Source organism: Cnephaeus nilssonii (genome assembly GCF_951640355.1).
Source record: "Cnephaeus nilssonii genome assembly, chromosome: 6".
In the NCBI taxonomy this organism is placed as follows: domain Eukaryota; kingdom Metazoa; phylum Chordata; class Mammalia; order Chiroptera; family Vespertilionidae; genus Cnephaeus; species Cnephaeus nilssonii.
In genome coordinates, this window is record NC_137077.1 from 98942047 (window position 1) to 98956310 (window position 14264).

Consider the following 14264-nt stretch of genomic DNA (forward strand, 5'->3'; position numbering starts at 1 on the left):
TTAGCAGATAATCAACAGGAAGAGTTGTCCCCTGTATGGGGCCCATTCTGCATCTGTGGGACAATTGTTTTCTGACTCTCACATGCATGCCACTCCCTTCTGTGAGATCCATCTTATAGAAGGTCCATCGCCCGAGCCCTCACATCCCCTCGGCACTTGGCACTCGGCAGCACAGTGGATCTACCCATATCTGTGTTTCTTTATCTCTGGTATATTCTGTTCTCTCTCCTCTTAGGATAGGAAATTGAGACTTGGTTTAAGATCCTTTCAACACCCAAGTAGAGTAGGCAGTTAGATATAGTATTAGTTACCGATGGCTGTATAACAAATTGCCCCTAAACTTAACGGCTTAAAACAATAAACATTTAGCGTCTCGGTTTCTGTGGGTCAGTATCTGGGCGTGGCTCAGCTGGGCCGTCTGTTTCGTGGTTTCTCCTGGGCGGTCTTCAAGGAGCTGCGGGTTATCTGAAGCTCACTCCCGGGGGTGTCAGCAGAATTCAGTCCTTCAAGGCTGTTGGACGGAGGCCTCTGCTCCTCACTGACTGCGGGCCAAAGCCTCTCTCCACAGTGCAGCTCATAGTGCGGCAGTCGCCTCCTTTTGAGTGAGAAGTGACGGAGCATGAGAGGGCCAGCAGGACAGACACCTGACCTCACAAACAATATCCCGTCACTCTGACCATATTACAAGGAAGTCACTAGATCCAGTCCATGCTCCGGGGGAGGCAGGAGCACCAGGCAGTTGGGATCACTGGGTCACCCAGGCGCCGCCTGCCACACGCTGCAGCCTGGTGCTCGGGGAGAGGGCTGGGCTGCACGTGGACATTCGGGTGCTGCCAGGCCTCTTAGAGATGCGACACCAGGGACTGAATGACAGGAGGGATGGGCTGAGGCTGGTTAGAAATAAACATGAAGAAACAGAAATGCAAATGAAGGGATTGAGAAGTAATATTGACAATATTGATGAGGAGATGAGGAGAAAGGGGAGTGAGACCCAATGCCCTAACATACTTTCGGTGTTTTGTTCTTTATTAAGGGGTTCTTTACTAAAAAGAGGGTCCTTTTCCAATCCTGGGAGCTCAGCAAACCTCCCCTCCTCCCCTCCCCCACTCCACAAAGAAACGAATGGAACAGTGAGGTGGTCATCGTGTCCTCACAGGTCTTCTCTTGGCTTAAGGCTGGCGGGGCGTCCTCAGCCCCTGGGAAATGGGGAGAACCGTCAGGTGGAGGGCAGCCTGTACAAACCAGAAAGCGTCTGCCTCGGAGAGAAAGAGGTTAGCCGTCCCTGGATTTTGATCTGTGTGTTTCGGCCTCCGCGGGCAGCGCTGGCTGAGTCAGCACCAGCTAGCTGGGAGACATGGTTTGACTTTGCTCCGGGTGCCCCCAGAGCTGAATTCCCCGCCAGGCAATCAAATGAGAAAAGGTGCAATTAAGCAAATAGAAACAAAGGAGGAAATAACAACAGCCAGGCAGTGAATTCGCTGCAGTGTGCGGACAACTGCCTTCCACAGCGTTCCAGGGCTCAGTGTTCTGGGTGTCCATCCAGTCAGCCAGTCAATATTTATTAAGCACCTTTCCTACCTCAAGTATAGTGCAGGTGCTGGGATGTAATAGCAAGAAGATGTTGACCATGGCCTTGTCCATAGGAGCTTAAAAACGAGAAGAGGAGACAGATGCTAATGACATGGCCCCACAGATCCAAACAATTTAGAGTGGTGGTCATTGACAAAAACTCTCCTCAACCCAACTTTAGTCAGACTCTTTGAGTCCTCTTCTCAACTAGGCCTCGACCGTGGCCCAGTCCTGCCCTGGCTGGGCCTGTATTGCTCAGTCGTAGCAGGAATCCTGCTAAGTCAGTCATCAGTTTAGTAAGAATCCCCCCACCCTCAATATCTGATCAAATCCCTGCCCCCAACCCCCTTCACCCAACCCATCACCCTGGCCTGCCTTCAGCAAGAATCCTGTCAAAGTGGTTTAGCAAGAATCCTTCTGCCCTGATGTTTCCTCTTAGTAATCAATTGTCTATCCCCTGCCTCTGCCCCCACCAGCCCCCGACTCATTCGTGGGTTATAAATCCCACAGTCCTTGCACTGGGACTTGAGCCTGATCTCCCCTATGGCAGTAGTCTTGGCATCTTTAGTAACAGTTCTGAATGAAGTGTTCCTCATGGTTCTAACAAGTATCAGAGTGATTTTTTTCTTTAACCTAGCTGCTGTGAAGGTGAAATACTTCACATTGCGGAAGCAAATGAACAGGGGGCTCTAACCTTATCTGGGATGTCCAGGAAAGCCTGACTGAGGAAATGATGCTTGGGCCAAGATCTCATGTCTTATAGGATGGAAGATGGGTGGTAAAAGTTGTACCAAACTTGAAAACAAGGCAAGAAAGAGACTGCATAACATTTCAGTGTCAAATTGGATTATTGTGGAAAAGGTCAATGTGAGACCGATCTCATTTCTAGAGGAACAATACTTGATTTGACCTACTATGTACCACGGATTAGGGCTCAAGTTCAATGCTAACTTGCAGACCACTGCTAAGTTGCAGGTGCTGTGTTGTTTTTTTTTGTCCAGTTCAGATGCAAGCATTTGTATTCATTCAATTGATAAAAAGGTTACAGTTGCATTGCCCTGTAGGATGGCCACTAGTTTTGTATCAAGCTTAGCAAGCTTATTTTACCGTTCCTGTCCTGAAAGCATATAAATGTCTGTCCCATAAGTGCTCTTTGAGCCAGTTTTGCCATCCTGCTTGTTTTCTCATTAGAGAGTAAAGTAGCTCTTTAGCAGGTGCTCAGCATGTATTTGTGTAAGAGTCACGCTTTAAAAAACTATTTAAAAATCATCCTTGGACAGGGGTGGGTGGAGGAGATCAGAGAAGTGTGGTTGGTACTTATTTACTGTGGACCCGGACCCTGTACTGTGAAGACTCTGAGAAAACTTGGTAAAATCTAGGAAAGCAGTAGTTGTGTTCATGGAGTTACTGGATTTAGGAGTGAAAACAAATCCATCACTAAATTGTCTACTCAGCAAGATGTTCCATTGCTAGGGCCACACTGTTTCCTACTCAGCAGTGGAGGTGGGAGGGGCTGTTGGTGTCCCGCACCTGACACAAGTTTGTATATCTAACCGAGCCCCCCTCATAGCTCCTCTTCTGTTGTTTGTCAGTGAGGCATTTTTCGTTCCACCCTCCAGGTCCAAAGCCCCATTGTTGTCCTGGGGTGGACCGCCTACCGCTCCTTTCTTGCCGGGCCAGTTATTAAGTTCTCTCAGTGCTTCCTCCAACCTGACTCGGGGAACTGCCCCTTCCTTTCTGTTCCATGGCCACCACCCATTCCAAGTGTCTGGATCCACGAGGACCTATTATAGGTTTCCAGGCTCCCCCTTTTCCAATCCATTTCTGTACGTTTTCATCAGATTACCTTCCTTATAAAAATGCTGCTTTCACTGGTCGCTGCCCTGTTCAAAATCCTGTTTGCCTCGGCGCTTGTAGCTCAGATTTGCCTATGGCCTTCCAGAGTCTTATATAGGGAAAGTCGAGTGAAGTGCTGCCTCTGGTACTTTCTCCTGGGAATCCTCAGAGCATCTGTCCCACCTCCTAAGTCTCCCCAACAGTGAGCTAGAGCATCTGTCCCACCCCTAAGTCTCCCCAACCGTGAGCTCTAAGCAGAGCTTGCCAAGCCCTGAGACCTGCTAGTAAATTCATTAGCCCAGAAGTAGGCACTTGATTCATGGGCAGTCAGCATGGGTAGCTTGGCATGAAGACCTGCCCGGTGGGGACAGGGTGGTGCTAGGTGGAGGGATGAAGGCCTCTGGACCTGTCTGAGCCTCTCCTGGGAGTCTCAACTCCAGATAGGGCAAGAGAGGAGAAGGAGCGAGGGGCTGAGGATGAATCCCCGATCTGGAGCACTGGGGTGGCAGCCAGAGGGACAGCAAGATGGCATTATTGCTAGAGTCACAGTGTGTCCTGAATCTTGCTGAGCCCCGTCTTTTATTTTGTACATTCAGAAGCTTTGACATCTGGGGTTTTGAGGAACTTGGAGAGACTGCCCCTCCCAGGGTTAACTGAGAATGAGACTAGCAAACAAGTTACCCTGCAACCTGCTCTTCAAACATAACCCACCACCTCCTCTATTGGCTCCCACATTCCAGGCCACCTCCGCCCCACCCTGCTCACCCAGGGCCCGACAGTCCTACCCAAGAACCCACTGAAATGATTGGACTAGTTGGCCCTCTGCCTGCTCACCTTGTCTCCCCATTCCCTCTGGCATACACCACAATAAAGGCCCTCTCCCTCTGCCTCCTGGCTGACCCTGGGGCTTCCTTGTGTGGCCCTGTGTGGCATAGCATGCCCCCTTCTCTTGGGACTGTGAGTAACAAATGATCTTTTAAATGGCAGTTGTCTACTGATATGTTGGCCTTACTACACCTCAGATTTTCTATTAATATACTATATTTTCAAACACTTGCCCCCATACCACGCTTGTGCCTTTATGGTGCTTGGTGGTGTAGCTGCCCCTTTTTTCCTCGGAGGCAGGGCCATGTGCTCTTCCTCACCGCCCCCCCGCCCCCCCTCCCATCTTAGATTCAACTACCTTCAGTTCAGATAAGTCGAGTGGCTCTATTCCTTGCAGTGCAAACCCCACTGCAGGGATTCCAGACCTGCCCTGACCCTGCTTCTCCCAGCCTGTCTCCTCTGTGTTTCTCAAACCCTTCAGCTTCAACCCTGTGGGGCATCCTTTTATTATACAACTAGAGGCCCGGTGCACAAATTTGTGCACAGGTGGGGTCCCTCGGCCTGGCCTGCGATCGGGGCTGATCAGGGGGAGGGATGTGGGAGGTTGGCTGTGGGAGCGCACTGACCACCAGGGGGCAGCTCCTGCATTGAGCATTTGCCCCCTGGTGGTCAGTGCATGTCATAGCTACCAGCCGGTCATCCAGTAGTCCGGTCATTTGGTCATAACAGTCGCTTAGGCTTTTATATATATATATATATATATATATATATATATATATATATATATATATATATATATATATAGATGTTCCTGCTTCCCCTAACCTTGTTAATTCAATTCTCCTTCCAAGAATGTCTACCTCCTTCCTTCTCCTTTGAGGCAGCAATGACTTCGCCATAATGGCAAGGGCCCGGGACAATAGGACAGCCTGTGTCTCCTTACATGGTCATATTCACCTCTCAGTATTCAGGAGTCCTCTGTCCCTAAGCCTTTAGATGGTCTTGGTCCAGGGACCAAATGTTTGATTTGGTGTGACAACACCAAATGCATCCTGACCATCTTCCTTCTCACTGAGTTGGGGAACAAAATCCCCAGAGGCGACGACAGTTGTGGCCTTATTGCATCAGGGTCTGCTCGGCAGGGAAGCCAGCAATCTGCTCACCTCTCTCTGGTCTGGGAGGCCAGGCTGACCTGCCTCTAGCTTCCCTGATGCTTCCTGATACTCAGGGAGGTTCCCTTTTCTTCGGTTCCCTGTTAGGCCTGGGAGGGAAGGCCTGGTGTAACTAAAGGACCTGGGGAGGGGGCTGGGACCCTGGGAGGGACAAAGAGAACCATTTCCTGTGTGGAGGCTGGCTCTGGGGCATGAGGCTTGGAAATCAGATGGGAACCTCACAGTTTGGTTTCTAGCTGACTTGTTCGTAATAAAAACATTTGGTCTGACTTCCACAGAATCCAATCCATGATGTAAATGTTTAAGTGTTTCAGGCTGCATTCTTTCTAGTCTCCAGAGAGGTTCTTTTCACAAAGCACGAGGGATAGTTCCCGGGGCTGTCTCCAGTCCAAGACATGCAAATAATTCAGATACTAAAATTCAAGCCCTGAATATACCTTTTAAATGACAAATGAACTATTTGTGTCCAAGTAGACAGCTGGTGTCTCTTTAAATGTTCTTTTCATTCCTCAGGCATATTGTAATCAGCAGATGGCCCTACCTTCCCCCTACCCGATCCCCCTTTAAACAGACCCCTCTAATAGCTAATATCCTGCAGTGACCACAGCCATTAGCAGGATTAGGCCATTACAGTCCAGTCCAACAAACACAGAATGCCCGTGGGGATCGCCTCTTTTCCCTTTGGTGGTTGTTTTTATGGACGAACCAGAACCCAATGGATCAGCTGAGAAATTAAAACAAGGAGGGCAGAGGGTTACAGTCATTCTTTTCAAGGACACCTCCCAAACTGCCTTAGGATTTGAAGCTCCTTTGTCAGAGTGATGGCAGATGTCAGCTTTGGGACTGGAGCTTGCTCTGAAAGTACACAGACAGTATGCAGACCTCTGTCCCACGTCACCATAATCACTAACACTCCATTTCCGAGCACTGCAGCAAGGCTTGTCTGCTCGCACAGCCCTGTTTGTGCCATAAAAGACAACCAGATCTCGGGAATGCTCTGAAACATTGCCACCCAGTGGCGCCGCCGAGGCACAGCAGTGCATGGCGGCAGAGCCAGAACCCAGTTTTGTCAGCTGAGGGATGGAGGCAGAGGGGAGGGAAAGCTGGCCCAGGACCGGAGGTGAGCTGCAAAAAGCGCGTTTCATGGCACAAAAGCAAGTGGCTAGTTTGAAGCTGGCTACAGAGGACAGGTGACAGAAACACAGAGGAAGGCAGCTGGAATATAAAGAAGAATAAAGGAGGTAATGATATGGTACCAGTGAGCAGTCTTCTTCTAAGTGGAAGAAATACACACTTTCTCTAAGTGAGAGCTGGAGAAAGAAGACGGGAAGATGAGTCAATGGAACTCCTTTTGGAGTTGACCTCAGTTTGGATGACTCAGTCTCTCACATGTTTAGGTTCTTAAGGATCCTCGAGCTCGGCTGAATAAGGGAGGTCCTTGGACCTCAGCTCCTTTACCAGAAGGAGTGAATTAGACCTCTGAATCTCCTTTCCGCCCCAACACAGTGTGGCTTTATTATCTGAGACACTGTGGGAACAGGTATTTCAGAAACATGGGCAACATAAGCCAGGGGAAATTTTTTAAATCATTTGTGTGCGCCTTTCAAATGCAATCAGGGAAATATGAAAGATGCATCCTTTTCACCTGTTGTTGGGTTAGTGCTGGAACAGGGCTTGGAAGGTATCCCCCCGACATGAGTGATTCGCAAAAATAACCTACAGTCTCACCTTCCAGCCTCTGCAGCAGAGGGCCAGCTCCCTGAGATCTGGAGCCTTCTAGCACTTTCTGTGTGGGGGTGGGGGGCTGAGAGGGAATCTGCAAGAAGGGAGGCTGTGCTCTGTTCTCTGTTAAAATTAAAGCTAAACCAGAAGCTAATGAATTAATGATTTAATAGGTCACTCTTTTCAGGAATGTTTTCATTAAAAAACAACAACAAATACAAACACCTCTATTAGAGGGCAAGTTATTCCAAATAAACCAGATCTGCTGGTTGAAATCTACAAATCAGGTGTGTGGGGAGGGGCACATGTTTCTGGCTCCTCCAATCTTCTGTGATAGATCTGATCCTTCCTCAGTCACAAGCATGTCTTGGGAAAAAGCATATGTGACCAGGACTTTAAGCACTGTTCTGATCACTTTCCCAGCCACGTTCTGAAAGGTGTTGGGGTTCAGGGTCCATCTGAAGCAGCCCAGGTTGTGCTCCCCTGACTTTAGGGCAGGAAGGTCTCTGCTAATCCGAGCAGCAGAGATGGGGATTTAAATTCTGTCTTCATGGGAATTTGAACTGGAACACTCTGCCCACTGCCACCTTCTAAGCTGGGAATCATCAAGCTTCAACACATACTTCCCGGGGCCCTCACAGTTGCTCAACATAAATCAGCAACATTTGAAGACGGCTCTCACATGGTTGAGTGGCTGGGCTGCTGGAAGCAGGTGAGGGCTTTTTCCTGTAAACATGCTTGCGATTAGCTCCAGAGTAAATAGTGAACTGAGCTCTCCGCCTGTTGGTCTCCAGCCTGCTCTGGAGTTTTCATTAGGTAGAAGTCAACACATGACTCGATGTAGCGAAGTCAACAAGTCTGAGAGCTAAGTTTGCATTTCAGCACTTGGTGAATACTTGTGATTTCTCCACCAGGTAAGCAAGTAGATAACTTAATTGGGTCATGTTTTACAGAGAATAAAATAGGTGTCTGGCACTCAGACCTTTCCCTGTAAAAGCAGTTCCGCTTGCTGTCTAACAAAGTTTGGCGTCACTCTGACTTTGGCTAAGGGAAAAGGTGCATGTTTGAAAGGCTGACGTTACCAATGTCATCTGAGGTCAATGCATATGCCTACAAAGGCCAGGAAGGTAGCTAAGTTGGAGGGGCTGAGGCCAGCTGGAGTGTGTGGGCCCCGTCCAAGGAGGCAGCTGACCCTGTGCCACAGGGATTGTTGCCAACTGGGACAGAGAGCCTGGGGTTGTCATACCAAGTGAGTTTTAAAAGAAGCCAGGAATTATGATGTGTGCCAAATCAAATACATCTACCGGTAGGCCAAAAGCAGTCTCTGTTATGGAATGGAATGGTAGGGCCACCTTCATGTTGGAGTCCTCCAAACCTATTCCAGCTCCACCAGGCTTCTGAGCCATTTTAGAGGACGAGAGAGAGAGAGATAGATAGATAGATAGATAGAGAGAGAGAGAGAGAGAGAAGTTGCATGGACTCTTTCAGCAAGCACCCTTAGTCTTGAGGGCCTGGAGGAAGGAGGATCTTTTCCGCAGCCCCACCCAGCTCCCAACCCTGGGCCTCGGTCAGAGGCTCCTTCCTCAAGGGCAGCAGACCAAGTCTTTCTGTGCCCGACGCTGTTTCCATTTAAAAGGCTTCTGCAGTGAATGTAGCCACTGCTGGCACCTTCAGGAGTCTCCATGGTGAAGGGGTTGCGGACCCAGGGAAGAAGTCAGCATTCACTCCACTTTCTGACAAGTTCCCCCTTCCTGATTTTTTTTTTCTTTTTCAATAGAGACTAGTGCTGAGGCTTAGCTTCTTTGTTTTTTAAGCAAATCACAAAACGAGAACTTCCTATGCTCCTTTCCTATTTTTATCGCACAAACATTCTTATAAAAATATACATTCTAGTCTTTACCTGCCTCTGGTGAGACCATAAAAACAAAACAAAACAACTATGCATTTTGGATGGGTGTTTTTTGCAAGTGTTTTGGGAAAGGATGTGATTTTGTTGAGGTGGGAAGCATCCTCCCCAAGGGCTGGCGGCCTTTCTGGCCTGCCATGGGCGGTCTACCAGGAGTCTGAGAAGAAGCTCATCAAGGTCAGCAGAGCCACGAGCGTTATCACCCCAGTGCTCTCCACATGCACAGAGCAGCTCTTCACGGTGTGACACAGGCATGTGAAGAAACCAGCACCACTGTTATTGTGTGGGTCACAAGAATCTGAGCAGGAATCCATGGGATGCTTGGTCAGCAATGTAATGAGCTCGATTTACATACATGCATTTGTATCATCTTTGTCACACAGGTGTGCCATTTGAATGTTCCTGTGTCCATGGGTAGAAACAGTTTATAAAGCATCAGAACCTGAACTCTGCTGACTCCACTTCCCCCTTCCTCCCAAGGATATGCAGCCTCCTGCAACTCTGCCCCAGGTTCCTGGGGATCTCCAGGGTACCTTGTGTGTGCTCTGCTCTGCAGGTACAACCATTTTCCATGGGGGGAGGGGGGCTATGCAGGCTCAGTGTGTGGAACATTCACAAGGCACTGAATGGCTTCCCTGCTGTGTGAGTCCTGATGGGCCCCAAACAAGGCTACTTGAGCCTCCATGCACCAGCCTTTCAGTATTGCAGTCTCCTCTCATGGCCTCAGACCCAGTCTTATCCCTCACGTAGAAGCTGTTTCTTTGTTCCTAGAATGCCCCTTTTCTCCAACAATTTGAGACTTTGCTACTGGGTCATCACTGAGTCTTCCTCTGGGTTCTTAAGACACAGTTTCTTAACTTTGGGGGGCAGGTTAGAGCCTTTCCAAAAGGTGATAAAAGCCCTGATCCTCTCTCGGGAAAGTGGGTGCACACATCCAGCATTTCACAGATAGCTCAGAGTTCATAGGCCTTAGAACCTGATGCCTGGGCCTCTGGGTAAGAATCTTGGCTGCCCTTGCTGGTGTGGCTGTTGATTGGGCATCATCCTGCGCACTGAAAGGTAGATGGTTCAATTCTGGGTCAGGGCACATGCCTAGGTTGCAGGCTGGATCGCTGGTAGGGGGCATGCAGGAGACAGCCAATGGATGTTTCGCTCTTACATTGATGTTTCTGTCTCCCTCTCCCTCTCCCTCTCCATCTCCCTCTACCTCTCCTTTCCTTTCTCTCTAAAAAAATCAATAAAATAAAATAAAATAAAGAATCCTGGCTAAGGAGGAATTTTTCTGACAGGAACTCTCTGAGCACTGCTTTGGCACCAGTGTGCTGACACACCCAGCTGTGGCTGAATTCCCACAACACATGTAGCTCCAGCCAGAGCAGAGGTGGCCATAACATGCATGTCGGTTTCAAACCCCATGTTCCAAAGATGTTGGCCACAAATAAGCATGAAAAAGAAAGTATTTGTGCTTGAGCTTGCCCTTCAGGGCCTCTTGTAAAGACGAGTCCGGTTCTGCTCAGGAGGGCAGAGTATGGGGATACTTGCCAAGCTGACAGCCCAGGACTGAACACTTGGGGTTGGATGACCCAAAGATCTCTGGGAGTCATCATCTAATTTGAATTTTTAAGACCACACCTACAATTAAATTTTTCTGTTTTTCTGCCTATTGTTTCCTTTGTTATGGAGAAGTTAATTAAAAAGTGCCTTCTGTGTAACGCTCCCTGCCTTGCACACTGTCCTTGGTTCCTGGATGATGGGATGGTGTCCGTATTAGTTTCCTAGAGCTGCTGTGAGAAATTATCATGAAATAACAGAATTTTGTTCTCTCACAGTTCTGGAGCCAGACATCTGAAATTAAGGTGTCGATAGGGCCACGCTCCCTATGAAGGCTCTAGAATCTTTCCTTGTACCTTCTGTCTTCTGGTGATAGTCCTTGGCTGCTGCTGCATCACTCTAGTCTCTGCATCCATCTTTATTTCCTTCTCTCAGTGTGTCTCTGCTGGAAACCAAGATCAACAGTAATTAATATAAATGCAAGAAGTCCAGCAGAAGGCTGACCTGGGCTCCTTTGATATTCACAGGGTGAATTTGCATTTTATTACCTACTGCTGACTCAATGGCCCAAAGCAAACTCCCCCAACCTGATAATCTTACTGTTTACTAAACAATCACCTTTGATATGTCTGTTTGCATTCCTAAAAGGCAATTGTGTATTCTAGTAAATAAAAGCAGCTGGGAATGGAGACTCAGTGGAACTTGACTACTACAGTTAAGATTTCCCTGGCTTCCCCCCATAATTCCAAATTAATGTTTCTTGTCTTGTGTTTTAATTTGTGCGTCAGCTCTTTCTCCAAGCCTTTGAACCCGAGGCCGTGCTGGCCGTGGCTTTTCACATGTCTCTCCTCTGAGTGTCTCTTTGTAATGACACTAGTGGCCCGGTGCATGGAGTTGTGCACATTGAAAGGAAATTGGGAGGCTGCACCCAAGTGCCCGGGGAGTTTCCACGTCCCTGTGAGCCGCCAGGAAGTTGCATGGGGAGTCTGTCCTCCTCCCTGCAGCTTTCTGAAAAAATATTTCCAAATGTCCCTTCTGTGGCCAGGGTTGTGCCTTGCCTGCTGGGAGGTCCCTGGTGGACACCTTGGGCCGAGCTGGATGCTTTCCACTGCTTGGAGCCAGAAAAAAGATGCTCAGAGGTGAATAATACAAAGTTGGAGATCTTGGGGGGCAGAGGTGCTCTGTTGCCCACGCCCCCACCCTTCTGTCTTTGACAGATCCATCTCTCTTTGACTTTTACCCCAATTGTCAGTCGCCACCTTGTGGCCACTGTTACATTGCTGCCTTCCTCTATAGCTCGGGGAAATTAGTAAAGGATGAGATTTGATCTCGATGCCTGAGGCAGAGTTCCAGGAGCCTGGCGGTGATATCAGCTCATCCTGGTTACTCCGAGTGTCTGCCCTTCAACCATTCTCCAGAGACTGTAACTGCAGGCTTATGAGGTATGAGGGATGTAGCAGTGTGCTAAGTGGCAGGCGACTGGAAGGAGCCCGAGCTGGGGCCAGATGCTGCTCTGCTCCCGCTCACCCCGGCCCTGCTGCACCTGTCATCGCCCCTAACTGTCCCCCACTGCCAGCCTGGTCGCCCCCAACTACCCCCCTCTGCCAGCCTGGTCGCCCCAAACTGCCCCCCTACCAGCCTGGTCGCCCCTCACAGCCCTCCCTCCCCCCAGCCGGCCTGGTCACCCCATGCAGCCTGCTTGTTCAGTCATTTGGTCTTCCCTCGGGCCAGCCCTGGGCAGCTGGGGGCCTGAGGGGACTGGGGACTCCAGAGGCAGGCTTGAGGAGCGGCTGGACCCACCTGGAGGTGGGCCCGGCCATGCCGCATGCCTGCCACCCCGGCAGGGCTGAGGGGACTGGGCGCCACCATCTTGTGGCTGTGGGCGCCGTCATCTTTGAGGGTGTGGCAGTCAATTAGCATATTCCCTCTTTATTAGATAGGATTTGCCATTGGATTTAGGGACTGCCTGGCTAATCCAGGATGATCTCATATAAAGAGCCTTAACTTAATTACATCTGCAAATACCTTTACCTCCCCCCGCCTTAAATCAGGTCACATTCCAGGGTTTTAGGGACTTTAACAGGGGTGGGTGACTTTTTTACTGCCAACGGCCATTTGGATATTTATAACATCATTCATGGGCCATATAAAATTATCCACTTAAAAATTAGCCTGCTATATTTGGTCAAACATTTAATTAACTCACTCCTTATGCCTTGGCAAGGCCAGACCAAATGATTTTGCAGGCCTTATATGGCCCACAAACCGGACATTCCCCATCCCTGGATTAGGAAGTGAGCATATCCTTTGGAGGTCACCACACAACTTGATCCCCAGCTCTGAAAGCGCCTGGCACACCATCTGAGTTCAGTAGTGTCACCTGTTTGTTCTGATGGTTTGTAATTTAATCCTGAACCCAGCTGCTCTATCTGTTCGACTCTGATTCAAGGTGTTTGGAATATACTCAATGACTTCAGGATTCCTAGACTATCAGAATAATGAAAGCAAATCGCTTCTTGCTTCCCCTTAGAAATTTCTGTTAGGGTATTTTATGTCATTGTATCAACATAGCACATTTTAAGCATGCAGGAATTATCTAGGAATACAGCAAACATGTTTGAAGGGCTTTTTACTCCCCTCAATTGGGGTCTTCTCGAACCCTCAGCATCTGAAAATAACTTGGATTTTATTTAAGATAACATTTGGTGTATATGCTTTAGAATATTTAGTAGGATAAAAGCTGTGCATTTATGAGAATGCAATTACATTTATTTATTTAATTAAAAATATATTTGCAATGATATTTATATATGATTCTATTTCTGTCATGATGCATTGCATTGATGACTAATATTGACTTTCAAGTGTTTCTTTAGATAACACAGGTACATAGAGAGTGGTGTGCTTTTCCTTTCTTTGAAACATAGTTGTTGTGATACTACTAACAGAGTAAATGAGCACCATCAGATGCTCCTATGCTGGAGCGCAGATTTTAAGCTTTCATATTCAGATGCACCAGGAAGTCTCTCCAACCTCACCTTTGGGATTGGTTCTACTTCACAAGGTTAAAAGTGGCAATGAGAAGCCTGGCTTTGCCAGCAGGGATTTTTAAAAACAAATTGTCCCTGTGCATTTAATTCACACAGTGCATACTTTCCAATTTCATGCAACACGTCAAATTTTATTTATGAAACTAGAGGTCCAGTGCACGAAATTTGTGCACAGGGGAGGGTGTGTGTCCCTCAGTCCAGCCTGCACCCTCTCCAATCGGGCAGTCAGACATCCTTCTCACAATCCAGGACTGCTGGCTCCCAACAGCTCACCTGCCTGCCTGCCTGATTGCCCCTAACCACTTCTGCCTGCCAGCCTGATCACCCCCTAATCACTCCCCTGCCAGCCTGATAGGCACCTAACTGCTCCCCTGCCGGCCCGATTGCCCCTAACTGGTCACCCCTAACTGCCCTCCTCTGCTGGCCTGGTCGCCCCTAACTGTCCTCCCCTGCAGGCCTGGTCCCCCCCAACTGCCCTCCCCTGAAGGCCTGATCACCCCCAACTGCCCTCCCCTACCAGCCATCTTGTGGTGGCCATCTTGTGTCAACATGGGGGTGGCCATCTTTGACCACATGGGGGTGGCCATCTTGTGTGTTGGAGTGATGGTCAATTTGCATATTACCTCTTTATTA

The 14264-nt window shown here is 48.7% G+C and overlaps 1 long non-coding RNA gene across 1 annotated transcript in view; it reads left to right on the forward strand.

The window, feature by feature from the left end:
• The first annotated feature begins 7946 nt into the window (after window positions 1–7946).
• The window catches only part of LOC307102258, a 54674-nt gene continuing 48356 nt past the window's right edge, over window positions 7947–14264 (forward strand). Inside the window, exons 1-2 of the long non-coding RNA XR_013813725.1 lie at window positions 7947–8038; window positions 9414–9586. This is a non-coding gene — a long non-coding RNA (uncharacterized lncRNA). The remainder of the gene's footprint in view (window positions 8039–9413; window positions 9587–14264) is intronic.